Source organism: Oncorhynchus mykiss, chromosome 8 (assembly GCF_057628025.1).
Source record: "Oncorhynchus mykiss isolate SJ-2025 chromosome 8, ASM5762802v1, whole genome shotgun sequence".
Taxonomy (NCBI): Eukaryota; Metazoa; Chordata; class Actinopteri; order Salmoniformes; family Salmonidae; genus Oncorhynchus; species Oncorhynchus mykiss.
The window spans coordinates 59503710-59516532 of record NC_143029.1 but is presented as its reverse complement, the minus strand read 5'-3'; positions in this window follow the sequence as shown (position 1 = coordinate 59516532).

Below are 12823 nucleotides of genomic sequence, written 5' to 3'. Positions count from 1 at the left end.
CGTTCCTCAATCTTGGTATAACAATGGCACCCGGTGGCAGGGGTTGTAATTGCAGCAGAAGTAACCAAAGCCATGAGCTCAGAACATGAACATTACACACTACAGGCTTTTGAACAACTCGGTGCGAGATCTTTTTTTAACAAGCTCACAATATTCCTAAAACGTGCATGAATTGATAATAAACATGCTCATGATTTATAAAACGAGCTCACGAATGATGAAACATGCTCACAAATGACTAAAACCTGTGCATGAATTGATATAAAACGTGCTCATAGTTTATGAAATCAGCTCACGAATTGTGAAACGTCACCCAAGAGGCTAGGGAGACCATCTCAACCACCACCACCCATTCCTGAATTCTGACCAACAGGAACACACGCAGGACAACTGACACACAACACAGACACACCACATGCAGGTGCTGCTTTCCAAGGTAAGAATGTGCGGTCGGCTATTAATCAAATCAAATCGAATCAAATCAAATCAAATTGATTTATATAGCCCTTCGTACATCAGCTGATATCTCAAAGTGCTGTACAGAAACCCAGCCTAAAACCCCAAACAGCAAGCAATGCAGGTGTAGAAGCACGGTGGCTAGGAAAAACTCTCTAGAAAGGGAGTTATTACATTGAACTTTCCATCTAATGTTATCCATTGAAAAACGTAAGTCCCGAAAGCAGCTGCTTCATGTTCTTATTAATTTGCTCTACTAAGTTGAGTGTGACAGTGGTGGCACCTTTCAATCCCTTTCCTGCTCCTTCAGTAATCAAGGTGCACATCTTAGTCTTACGAACTAGCTACATGGTTTCGCTTTATGATTATGTCCATTGTGTGGCTCTTACTAACTCCTTTGTGTTGTATCTGTCACGCGGAATGACGCTGGAGAGACGAAGCAGGTACGGAGAGTTAACATTTAATAAACAACTGACATTGACGAGACAGGAACAGCGTCATAAACAAATAGAAAGACAAAGACAATCAATGCAGCAGCGGGGAACAGAGCAGGGAACTGACAAATATAGGGGAGGAAATAACAGGTTATAAGTGAGTCCAATAACGCTGATGCGAGTGACGAGGGAAGGCAGGTGTGCGTGATGGATGGCAGGAGCGCGTGCAATGTCGGAGTCCGGAGTATAAATATATATACGACGTGTACAGTACCAGTCAAAAGTTTGGATACACCTACTCATTCCAGGGTTTTTCTTTATTTTTACTATTTTCTACATTGTGGAATAATAATGAAGACATTAACACTATGAAATAACACATGGAATCATGTAGTAACCAAAGAAGTGTTAAACAAATCAAAATATATTTTATATTTGAGATTCTTCAAAGTAGCCACCCTTTGCCATCCAGGCTGCATCACATCCGGCCGTGATTGGGAGTCCCATAGGGCGGCACACAACTGACCCAGCGTCGTCTGGGTTTGGCCGGCAATAAGAATTTGTTCTTAACTGACTTGAAGGTTATAAAAATATGATGACAGCTTTGCACACTCTTGGCATTGTTTTTTTTTGTTGAATTTTTGAATTTTTACCCCCAATTTTGTGGTATCCAATTGTTGTAGTAGCTACTATCTTGTCTCATCGCTACAACTCCCATACGTGCTCGGGGGAGACGAAGGTTGAAGGTCATGCGTCCTCCAATACACAACCCAACCAGCCGCACTGCTTCGTAACACAGTGCGCATCCAACCCGGAAGCCAGCCGCACCAATGTGCACCTGGCAACCTTGGTTAGCGCGCACTGCACCCGGCCTGCCACAGGAGTCGCTGGTGCACGATGAGACAAGGACATCCCTAACGACCAAGCCCTCCCTAACCCGGACGACGCTAGGCCAATTGTGCGTCGCCCCACGGACCTCCCGGTCGCGGCCGGTTTACGACAGAGCCTGGGCGCGAACCCAGGGACTCTGATGGCACAGCTGGCGCTGCAGTACAGCGCCCTTAACCACTGTGCCACCCGGGAGGCCTACTCTTGGCATTGTTACCTACTTTTACCACCTGGTGGGCGGCCCGTCAGGAAGTCCAGGACCCAGTTTCTCAGGGCGGGGTTCAGACCCAGGGCCGCAAGCTTAATGATAAGCTTGTAGGGTGCTATGGTGTTGAAGGCTGAGCTGTAGTCACAAACAGCAATGAACAGCATTCTTTTTATATACAGTGCCTTGCGAAAGTATTCGGCCCCCTTGAACTTTGCGACCTTTTGCCACATTTCAGGCTTCAAACATAAAGATATAAAACTGTATTTTTTTGTGATGAATCAACCACAAGTGGGACACAATCATGAAGTGGAACGACATTTATTGGATATTTCAAACTTTTTTAACAAATCAAAAACTGAAAAATTGGGCGTGCAAAATTATTCAGCCCCCTTAAGTTAATACTTTGTAGCGCCACCTTTTGCTGCGATTACAGCTGTAAGTCGCTTGGGGTATGTCTCTGTAGTGTCTTAACACTTAGTACTTATTTATGTAATAAGAAAGACTCGGAATACAAGCAATTGAACTGGAGCTTCACATTTACTCAAACTAGTTAGTACCAGAATAACATAGAACAATAATACGCATGACCAAGGGTGCTCCATCCTTAAAGGGGACATCAGTAATTAACAGAACATAACATTCCTTCTCTTATACAATCAGAGTTACTTTTACCAAACCACAACTGAAACATTTCACAGAACTTGTTGTAGTTATTTTGCATCTTTTAATTTGAACTTGAACAGTTAGTTTTTGTTTGTTTGTTTATACGTCTAGTCTGTCTGGTGGACGGTGCCTTCGTTCTGGATAGCGCCTCAGATTGTCTGGAGGCTCCTGAACATCCTCAGTGTGTGCTTGTTCCATTATAGCGTCTGCTATAGCAGCACCTTCATCAACACGTTCCCTTCTTTCAGCCTGGGGTCTCTCTACTGCCCCACCGTCCTCTACAGTTCCCTGTGTGTCACTCTCAGGAGCTCTCTGCGCCTGTTCTCTCTCGATTGTTGTGCTGTTTTCCCTGGAATGCATTTGGTTAATGTGACGCCGCCACATTATGTCTGGGCTCACTTGAACCTGGTAAGTTCTGGGTCCCGTTTGTGTGTGTGTACGGTCCCTCTTGTCCATTTCCCTCCTCTTCTGTAGTCTCGCACCATCACTTCCTGTCCTGTTTGGAGATGGCGCTCCCGGCCACCGGAGAGCATCTTGGCTTGTTTGTTCAGCACTTCATTATGCCTGTTTGGCTTCATGATGTCCAGCTGTGTGCGGAGAGGCCTCCCGAACATCAGTGCGGCTGGGCTTTCATTTGTCGTGGCATGTGGGGTGTTTCGGTAGGAGGCCAGGAACTTGGCCAGTTTTGTTTGCAAAGTCCCTTCGTCTCGTTTTGCTGCACGGAGTCCTTGCTTTAGGGTTTGCACAAAGCATTCTGCCAGCCCATTGGTGGCAGGGTGGTACGGAGCTGAGGTTGAGTGTTTGATTCCATTTACTGACATGAATCTTGTAAACTCGTCACTTACAAAAGCTTGCGCGTTGTCACTTACCAGCTGCAGTGGCAAACCGAAGCGTGCAAACGTTGTTCTGAGACACTCTATCGTCTGAGCTGAGGTGGAGGAGTCAGTGCAAAACACCTCTGGCCATTTGGAATGGGCATCAACTATAACCAGAAACATGTGCTTTTCAAAAGGACCAGCGTAGTCCACATGAATTCTCTGCCATGGCTCTGCGGGCCATTCCCATGGGTGGACTGGGACAGGAGCAGGCATGTGAAGGGTTTCCAAACATCCACTACAGTTCTTTGCCATATTTTCTATCTGTTGGTCCAGACCTGGCCACCAGAAGTGGCTCCTTGCGAGCAGCTTCATTTTGACAATTCCAACATGACCTTCATGTAGTTGCTGCAAGACTAGATGTTGGCATTTCTGGGGTATCATGACTCTCATTCCCCACATCAAACATCCTTGGTACGTTGTAATTTCGTTTCTCCACTGGAAATACGGAGTCAGCTCCTTTCTGCCAGTAGCTGGCCATCCTGACATGGTGTAGGTGTACACTTTTGACAAGGTCACATCTTTCCTTGTCTCCTGTTTGATAACTGTGCTTGTGACAGGTAGGGCCTCGAGCTGAGCGGTATGGAACATGTCCACTGCATCCACCCTCCTTTGTCTTTCTCTTGTACACGGCAGTCTGGATAATCCATCTGCATTTGTGTGGAGGGATGACGGCTTAAACTCAATGTCATACATATGACTGGCAAGGAACAGGGCATATCGCTGTAACCTGGCTGCTGTCATTGCCGGAATGCCTTTCTTTGGACTGAAAATGGAAAGCAACGGCTGGTGATCTGTAACCAGTGTGAAACGCTTGCCATATAGGTATGCGTGGAATTTCTTGACGCCCCACACTAGTGCCAGTGCTTCTTTGTCGATTTGTGAGTAGTTTTTCTCTGCATCATTCAATGTTCGTGACGCAAATGCAACTGGCCTCTCTGACCCATCTTTCAGTGTGTGTGAAAGGACTGCCCCTAATCCATAAGGGGACGCATCACAAGCCAACTTCACTGGCATTTCAGGGTCGTAATGCATCAGGACCTGTTCAGATGTTATGAGCCGTTTTGCCTCCAGAAATGCATTTTCACACTGCTCTGTCCACCGCCATGTCCTATTGTTTTCCAGGAGCTGATTTAGAGGCTGGAGTACTGCTGAAAGGTTTGGGGGGAATCTTCTGTAGTAATTGATCAGTCCCGTGAAAGATCTTACTTCTGTGATATTTTGTGGTCGTGGTGCCTGTACCACTGCCTCGATTTTGTCCTGTGTTTTGTGCAATCCATTGCAGTCAATCTCATGTCCACAGAAGACAATCTTGTCTTTGAAGAACTCACACTTCTTTAAGTTTGCCTGTAGATCATACTCTTTCAGTCTTTTCAGGACCTCTTCCAGGTTAGCCAGGTGCTCTTTGTCGGTGCGTCCTGTTATGATCATGTCATCCAGGATACACTGGGTTCCTGGGATTCCTTGCAAAATCTGGTCAATAGTTCGTTGCCAAATGGCTGGGGCTGATGCAATGCCAAAAACCAGGCGGTTATACCTGTATAGACCTTTGTGTGTGTTTATTGTCAGGTAGTGTTTGGAACTCTCTTCAACCGGTAGCTGCAGGTAAGCCTGTTTCAGATCGATTTTACTGAAGTGTTTCCCACCAGCTAGTGCAGCAAAGATGTCATCCAGACGTGGTAGGGGGTATTGGTCCACATGCAACATTGAATTCACAGTTACCTTGAAGTCCCCACACATTCTAACAGACCCGTCTTTCTTCACAATAGGAACTATGGGTGTGGCCCATTCGCTTCTGTCCACTTTCGTCAGGATCCCTGTATCCTGCAAGCGATCGATTTCCGCTTCCACCTTTGGTCTCAGGGAGTATGGAACAGATCTGGCTTTGCAGAATTTCGGGGTTGCGTCATCTCTTAGTACAAGTTTTGCTGTGAAGCCTTTTACTGTTCCCATCTGATCACTGAAAACTGTGTTGTATTTCTTCCGCAAGTGTTCCAGTGTTTGGTCTGTGCCTTTCTCTTTGGACTGGAATGTGTGGAGCATTTTCAAGTCACACCAATTCAGCTTTATTTTTGAAAGCCATTCCCTGCCAAATAATGGGGGGCCAGTTCCAGGCACCACATACAGCTAGCTGTAACTGCTGTGTTTGCCCCCCATAATGCACTCTGACCTGCAACGCCCCCATTGGGCTCAATCTCTCTCCTGAGTATGTCTTCAGCAACACATTTGTGTTCTTCAGCTTGATAGCCTTAAAGTGCTCATTGTAGACAGTAGTGGAAATTATAGACACTGCAGATCCTGTGTCCAGCTCCATTTTGAGGGGTTTGCCTTCGATATCTGGTGTCACCCATATTATGCTACTGCTGGGAGAAGTCACTGTGTTTAACTCCATTGTACCAATTAATCGTTCATCTGAATCACTGCCACTGTTCTCTGCTAGTGCATTCACCAACCCTTTAATTTTCTCAGTTTTACTGTTGTGACTGAATTTTGCTTTGCATGCTCTTTGAATGTGCCCCCTTCTACTGCATTTGTGACAAATTTCGTCTTTGAAACGGCACTCCTCTGCTTTGTGACCATCTCTGTCACGCCTGTTGCATTTTTCGGCCACACGGGGGCGCTGTCGACTGCGTGAACTTGTGCACTCAAATGCATCTTTAGTCGCGATTTCCATAGCCACAGCAATTTCAACAGCCTTTGCAAACGTGAGCTCTGATTCTGTGAGCAAACGTTTTTGAATGTGTTCATGTTTCAGTCCACACACAAATCTATCCCTTAATGTGTCATTTAGGTTCTCTCCCAACTGGCAATGTTCAGACAGTTTCTTCAACACTGCTACATATGTACTAACACCCTCCCCCTCATTCTGATCTCTCTTGTGGAAACGAAAACGTTCCGCGATGAGGAGTGGTTTAGGTGATAGGTGATTTTGCAATATCTCCACAATCTCTGTGAATGTTTAATTTGAGGGCTTCAGAGGGGCAGTCAGATCTCTTAGCAAACTGTATGTTTTTGGGCCAATTAAACTCAACAACGCTGGTACTCTTTTGTTATCAGCAATGTCGTTTGCAATGAAGTACTGTTCCAGTCGTTCAATGTAAGTTGCCCAGTTTTCTTGCGTGTCATCAAACACATATATTTTCCCGATGCTAGCCATTCTCATTCGCCTCGTTTTCGTTAGCTCTCCCCTCGTCTTCACTGCTTGCTAGCTGTTGTGCTACAGGGTCAAAATCTTCCTCTCTTCCTACGAACTCCATCTGTATTCGTGATGCACACTGCAGGTAATCATCCTCGTCGCCATTGTAGTGTCTTAACACTTAGTACTTATTTATGTAATAAGAAAGACTCGGAATACAAGCAATTGAACTGGAGCTTCACATTTACTCAAACTAGTTAGTACCAGAATAACATAGAACAATAATATGCATGACCAAGGGTGCTCCATCCTTAAAGGGGACATCAGTAATTAACAGAACATAACAGTCTCTATCAGTTTTGCACATTGAGAGACTGACATTTTTTCCCATTCCTCCTTGCAAAACAGCTCGAGCTCAGTGAGGTTGGATGGAGAGCATTTGTGAACAGCAGTTTTCAGTTCTTTCCACAGATTCTCGATTGGATTCAGGTCTGGACTTTGACTTGGCCATTCTAACACCTGGATATGTTTATTTTTGAACCATTCCATTGTAGATTTTGCTTTATGTTTTGGATCATTGTCTTGTTGGAAGACAAATCTCCGTCCCAGTCTCAGGTCTTTTGCAGACTCCATCAGGTTTTCTTCCAGAATGGTCCTGTATTTGGCTCCATCCATCTTCCCATCCATTTTAACCATCTTCCCTGTCCCTGCTGAAGAAAAGCAGGCCCAAACCATGATGCTGCCACCACCATGTTTGACAGTGGGGATGGTGTGTTCAGCTGTGTTGCTTTTACGCCAAACATAACGTTTTGCATTGTTGCCAAAAAGTTCAATTTTGGTTTCATCTGACCAGAGCACCTTCTTCCACATGTTTGGTGTGTCTCCCAGGTGGCTTGTGGCAAACTTTAAACAACACTTTTTATGGGTATCTTTAAGAAATGACTTTCTTCTTGCTACTCTTCCATAAAGGCCAGATTTGTGCAATATACGACTGATTGTTGTCCTATGGACAGAGTCTCCCACCTCAGCTGTAGATCTCTGCAGTTCATCCAGAGTGATAATGGGCCTCTTGGCTGCATCTCTGATCAGTCTTCTCCTTGTATGAGCTGAAAGTTTAGAGGGACGGCCAGGTCTTGGTAGATTTGCAGTGGTCTGATACTCCTTCCATTTCAATATTATCGCTTGCACAGTGCTCCTTGGGATGTTGAAAGCTTGGGAAATCTTTTTGTATCCAAATCCGGCTTTAAACTTCTTCACAACAGTATCTCGGACCTGCCTGGTGTGTTACGGTAACGGACCTCTGAGACTATCACAGTGCAGGTGCATTTATACGGAGACTTGATTACACACAGGTGGATTGTATTTATCATCATTAGTCATTTAGGTCAACATTGGATCATTCAGAGATCCTCACTGAACTTCTGGAGAGAGTTTGCTGCACTGAAAGTAAAGGGGCTGAATAATTTTGCACGCCCAATTTTTCAGTTTTTGATTTGTTAAAAAAGTTTGAAATATCCAATAAATGTCGTTCCACTTCATGATTGTGTCCCACTTGTTGTTGATTCTTCAAAAGAAAATACAGTTTTATATCTTTATGTTTGAAGCCTGAAATGTGGCAAAAGGTCGCAAAGTTCAAGGGGGCCGAATACTTTCGCAAGGCACTGTGTGTGTGTGTGTGTGTGTGTGTGTGTGTGTATATATATATATATATATATATTTTTTTTTTATTTTTTATTATTATTTATTTATTTTTTTTTATTTATTTTTTTAAAATATTTTTTATTTATTTATTTTTTTTTTTAAATTTAATTTTTAATTTTACCCCTTTTTCTCCCCAATTTCGTAGTGTCCAATTGTTGTAGTAGCTACTATCTTGTCTCATCGCTACAACTCCCCGGCAGGGTAGCCTAGTGGCTAGAGCGTTGGACTAGTAACCAGAAAGTTGCAAGTTCAAACCCCCGGTTGCAAGTTCAAACCCCCTGTCATGGCACAAATCTGTCGTTCTGCATCTGAACAGGCAGTTAACCCACTGTTCCTAGGCTGTCATTGAAAATAAGAATTTGTTCTTAACTGACTTGCCTAGTAAAATAAAAATAAAAAACTGATGAGAAGGGCCTTGCAAAGACCATCCAGACCATCTCCTTCCTCAACTTGTTCTTTCTGCTGGTGGTACCCCTGTCCCCCCCTCACCCTCTGGAAGAGGTAAATCCACATCTGGGCCCCTCAGATGAACATGGTGGTGTATGTGGAAGACAGCAGCAGGGGCATGGTACGACCAGGACAACCTATTTGTTTGCCACATTTAATTCCCTTTGTTGTGAAAAAAATATTCAGCATAAAAAAGTTATGGTTTTATGGTGCATGAAGAGAAGGAGGCGTGTGTATGTTTCTGTGAGTGTGATCAATCTTCCATGATTCCGTTTATTTTGAGATCAAACATACTCCACCAGTGATCTAGTTTGTTATGATGTCAGAGCTGAAGTGTAACGATGACGCTGAATGAAGTGATGAAAACATGAGTGTTGTCTCTGGCAGCCCCTGATGTACTGGCTCAGAAACCGTACAGCAAGGCAGTGGACTGATGGTCCATCGGAGTCATTGTTCTGTAACTTCTTCTTTCATGTTAGCTCCGAGGTTTCTCCTGGCACTGCTAAGAGGACGGCCTGCTCTTATGATGCCTTATTTATCCTTCCTTCATCTTTCCGCTGAGGTAAATGTTGATCTAACATAATTGGATATAGTCAAAGCAAGGTGGACACCTCATGACTTATAGTAAACTCATGTCAGATCAGTGATTACATCCAAGAAACAAAATAATTCAAATATGTCACACGATAAGACCTGCAGAGAGAGACCTGCAGGGCTGGTTCAAAGTCAGGCCAATTCCATGCTGGAGTCTGGACAGTGTTTTTTATTGCAGTCAAGCTCCTTGTTGGTGCCTGGGTTGAAGCAATAGTTTCCCACTCCTTTGGCTAACTTTTGCTTTATCAAACTATATGTCATGAGGTCATCTACTAACTTGTAATAAAAAACGCTGTTCATATTTGTACTGTATGTTTGAAAAATGAATAGCTCAAGAATAGCGCCGAAGGAGATGTCTGCCGTTTTACAATCCTGTAACCAATTGTGCTATTGTGTATGTTTTTTCGCATTATTTGGAACTTATTTTGTACATAATGCTTCTGCCACCGTGTCTTATGACCGAAAAGAGCTACTTAGATATCAGGACAGCGATTACTCACCCCGTACTGGAGGAATCATTTTTCTTCAGCGAGTCGGACGGGAAGGATTTACTTCAGACGCCGACAAGGCCCTCATCCCCATCATTCGCAGGAGAAAGAGACGGAGGTATTGTGGACAAAGGTTTGTGTGCCTTGTATGAATCCGTCTCCAAGAGTGTAATCTACCTCTACCATCGGTACTATTAGCCAAAGTACAGTCAATCAATAATAAAATAGACGATCACAAATATATCCTACAAATGGGACACTAAAAACTGTGATATCTTATGTTTCCCAGAGTCATGGCTGAACGACGACATGAATAACATACAGCTGACGGGTTTGAAGCTTTTCGGCAGGATAGAACAGCAGCCTCTGGTAAGACAAGGGGTGGCGGTCTATGTATATTTGTAAACAACAGCTGGTGCACAAAATCTAAGAAAGTCTCAAGGCTTTGCTCGCCTGAGGTAGAGTATCTCATCATATGTACGGTCATAAGCAAACAGGAGGCGGCGCTCCTAGTGGCCGGGGACTTTAATGCAGGGAAACTCAAATCCATTTTACCTCATTTCTACCAGCATGTTAAATGTGCAACCAGAGGGGGACAAAAACTCTAGACCACCTTTACTCCACACACAGAGACGAGTACAAAGCTCTCCCTCTCCCTCCATTTGACAAATCTGACAATAATTCTATGCTCTTGATTCCTGCTTACAAGCAAAAACTAAAGTTGGAAGCACCAGTGACTTGGTCAATAAGAAAGTGGTCAGATGAAGCAAATGCTAAGCTACATGACTGTTTTGCTAGCACAGACTGGGATTCTTCTGATGGCATTGAGGAGTACACCACATCAGTCACTGGCTTCATCAATAAGTGCATCGATGACATCGTCACCACAGTGAACGTATGTACATACCCCAACCAGATGCCATGGATTACAGGCAACATCTGTACTGAGCTAAAGGGTAGAGCTGCCGCTTTCAAGGGGCAGGACTCCAATCTAGAAGCTTATAAGAAATCCCACTATGCACTCCGACGAACCATCAAACAGGCAAAGCATCAAAACAGGACTAAGATTGAATTGTACTACACCGGCTCCGACCCTCGTTAGATGTGGCAGAGCTTGCAAACAATTACAGACTACAAAGGGAAGCACAGCCGCGAGCTGCCCAGTGTCACAAGCCTACCAGACGAGCTAAATGACTTCTATGCTCGCTTCGAGGCAAGTAACACTAAAGCATACATGAGAGCGTCAGCTGTTCCGGATGACTGTGATCACGCTCTCCGTAGCCGATGTAAGACCTTTAAACAGGTCAACATTCACAAGGCCGCAGGGCCAAACGGATTACCAGGAAGTGTACTCCGAGCATGCGCTTTTAGATTAACTAACTTCTTAGTAATGACTCGGGACGTCGGGTTTGATACGAAAGCTTATTTTAGTAAGAATACTTGTTTACGTTACATTTAACAACAATTGTTTTGGTACAGAGCAATGCAGGTAAGATGCTGTTGGAAAGTCAGCCACAATCCCCCGCACCTGCACATAATTGGCGCGTTATCACTCATTCCTCTCGCAAGGCATTCTGGGACTTGCAGTCAAAAAGCGTAATTCAACACAACCCAATACAATTACATATGCAAATAAATCTAAAGAAATATCTTTAGATACAGCTCAAAGAATAAACTTAAACATTAACTCTGTAACACATTAAAGTTACAACATCCTCCCCCCCGATGAACAATTGTGTTCATCTAGATCTCTAGGCAGTATATCAACTGAATAGGTCTCCTCAACAAAGTCCCTGAAGCAGTACGAACTGAACATGATCTAACTAAGCCATCTCGGCCTGGAAACAGTTCCTCAATCTTTCCTAGTTTCCAGGTTTGTCTGGGTAGGTTATCTTCTCCAATGAGTACAACGTCACCCGCTTTCAGTGGGGTGGGCTGTGGTGTGTCACAGCGGTGTGCTGACTTTAGATCCAGCAAGTAGTCCCTTCGCCAACTGTTCCAGAAACTGGTCACAAGTCTCTGCCTGTACTTCCATCTGCGTGTCATTTCCCCCTTGTTTAACGTTGGGTGCTGAGTGTCAGCTGGAAATGGCATTGGAGGCAAAGAGGTTAGTCTTTTACCCACCAGGAAGTGTGCTGGGGTCAGGGGTTGTGGTTCATCCACCTCATTGTGCACGAAGGTCAGAGGCCTAGAATTTAGGATAGCTTCAACCTCTGTCAGGACTGTGCATATCTCTTCAAAATTAAGTGAAGCTCTCCCAAGAACCTTTCGCAGGCATGTTTTTACTGACCTGACGAGTCTTTCCCAGAATCCGCCCCACCAGGCTGCTCGCTCTGCAATGAACCTCCAGGTGATGCCCCTTTCTGAGAAGAACGCCAATAGTTGGGGCTCTTCGATTGCCTTCCACAGCTCTTTCAAGTCCTGATCAGCTCTCTTGAACGTTTTTGCATTGTCTGAGTAGATTACCTTGCATAATCCTCTCCTTGAGATGAATCTTTTTAGAGCTAACAAGAATGTCTCTGTTGACTGATCTGAGACCAGTTCCAAATGCACTGCTCTGGTTACAGCACAAGTGAACAGTGCAATGTATGACTTCTTCACAGAACCATTTTCTTTCACATAGAGCGGTCCTGCAAAATCCACACCTGTGACTTCGAATGGTGGGGATTCAGTTATTCTGTCTTTTGGTAAAGGCGCAGTGACCTGCTGTCCGGCCCTTGCCTTGAATCTCTTGCACACTATACATCTTGCCACTGTGCTCTTGACTAGCTGCCTAGCACTCAAGATCCAGTATCGCTCTCTGATTTGTACTAGAGTGTCTCTTGCTCCAGAATGCATCACCTTCTCATGTTGGTACTGTATCAGCATTTCTGAGTATCTGGACTTATTGGGCAGAACCCATGGGTGCTGCTCTCTGAATGTGAAGTTGGACT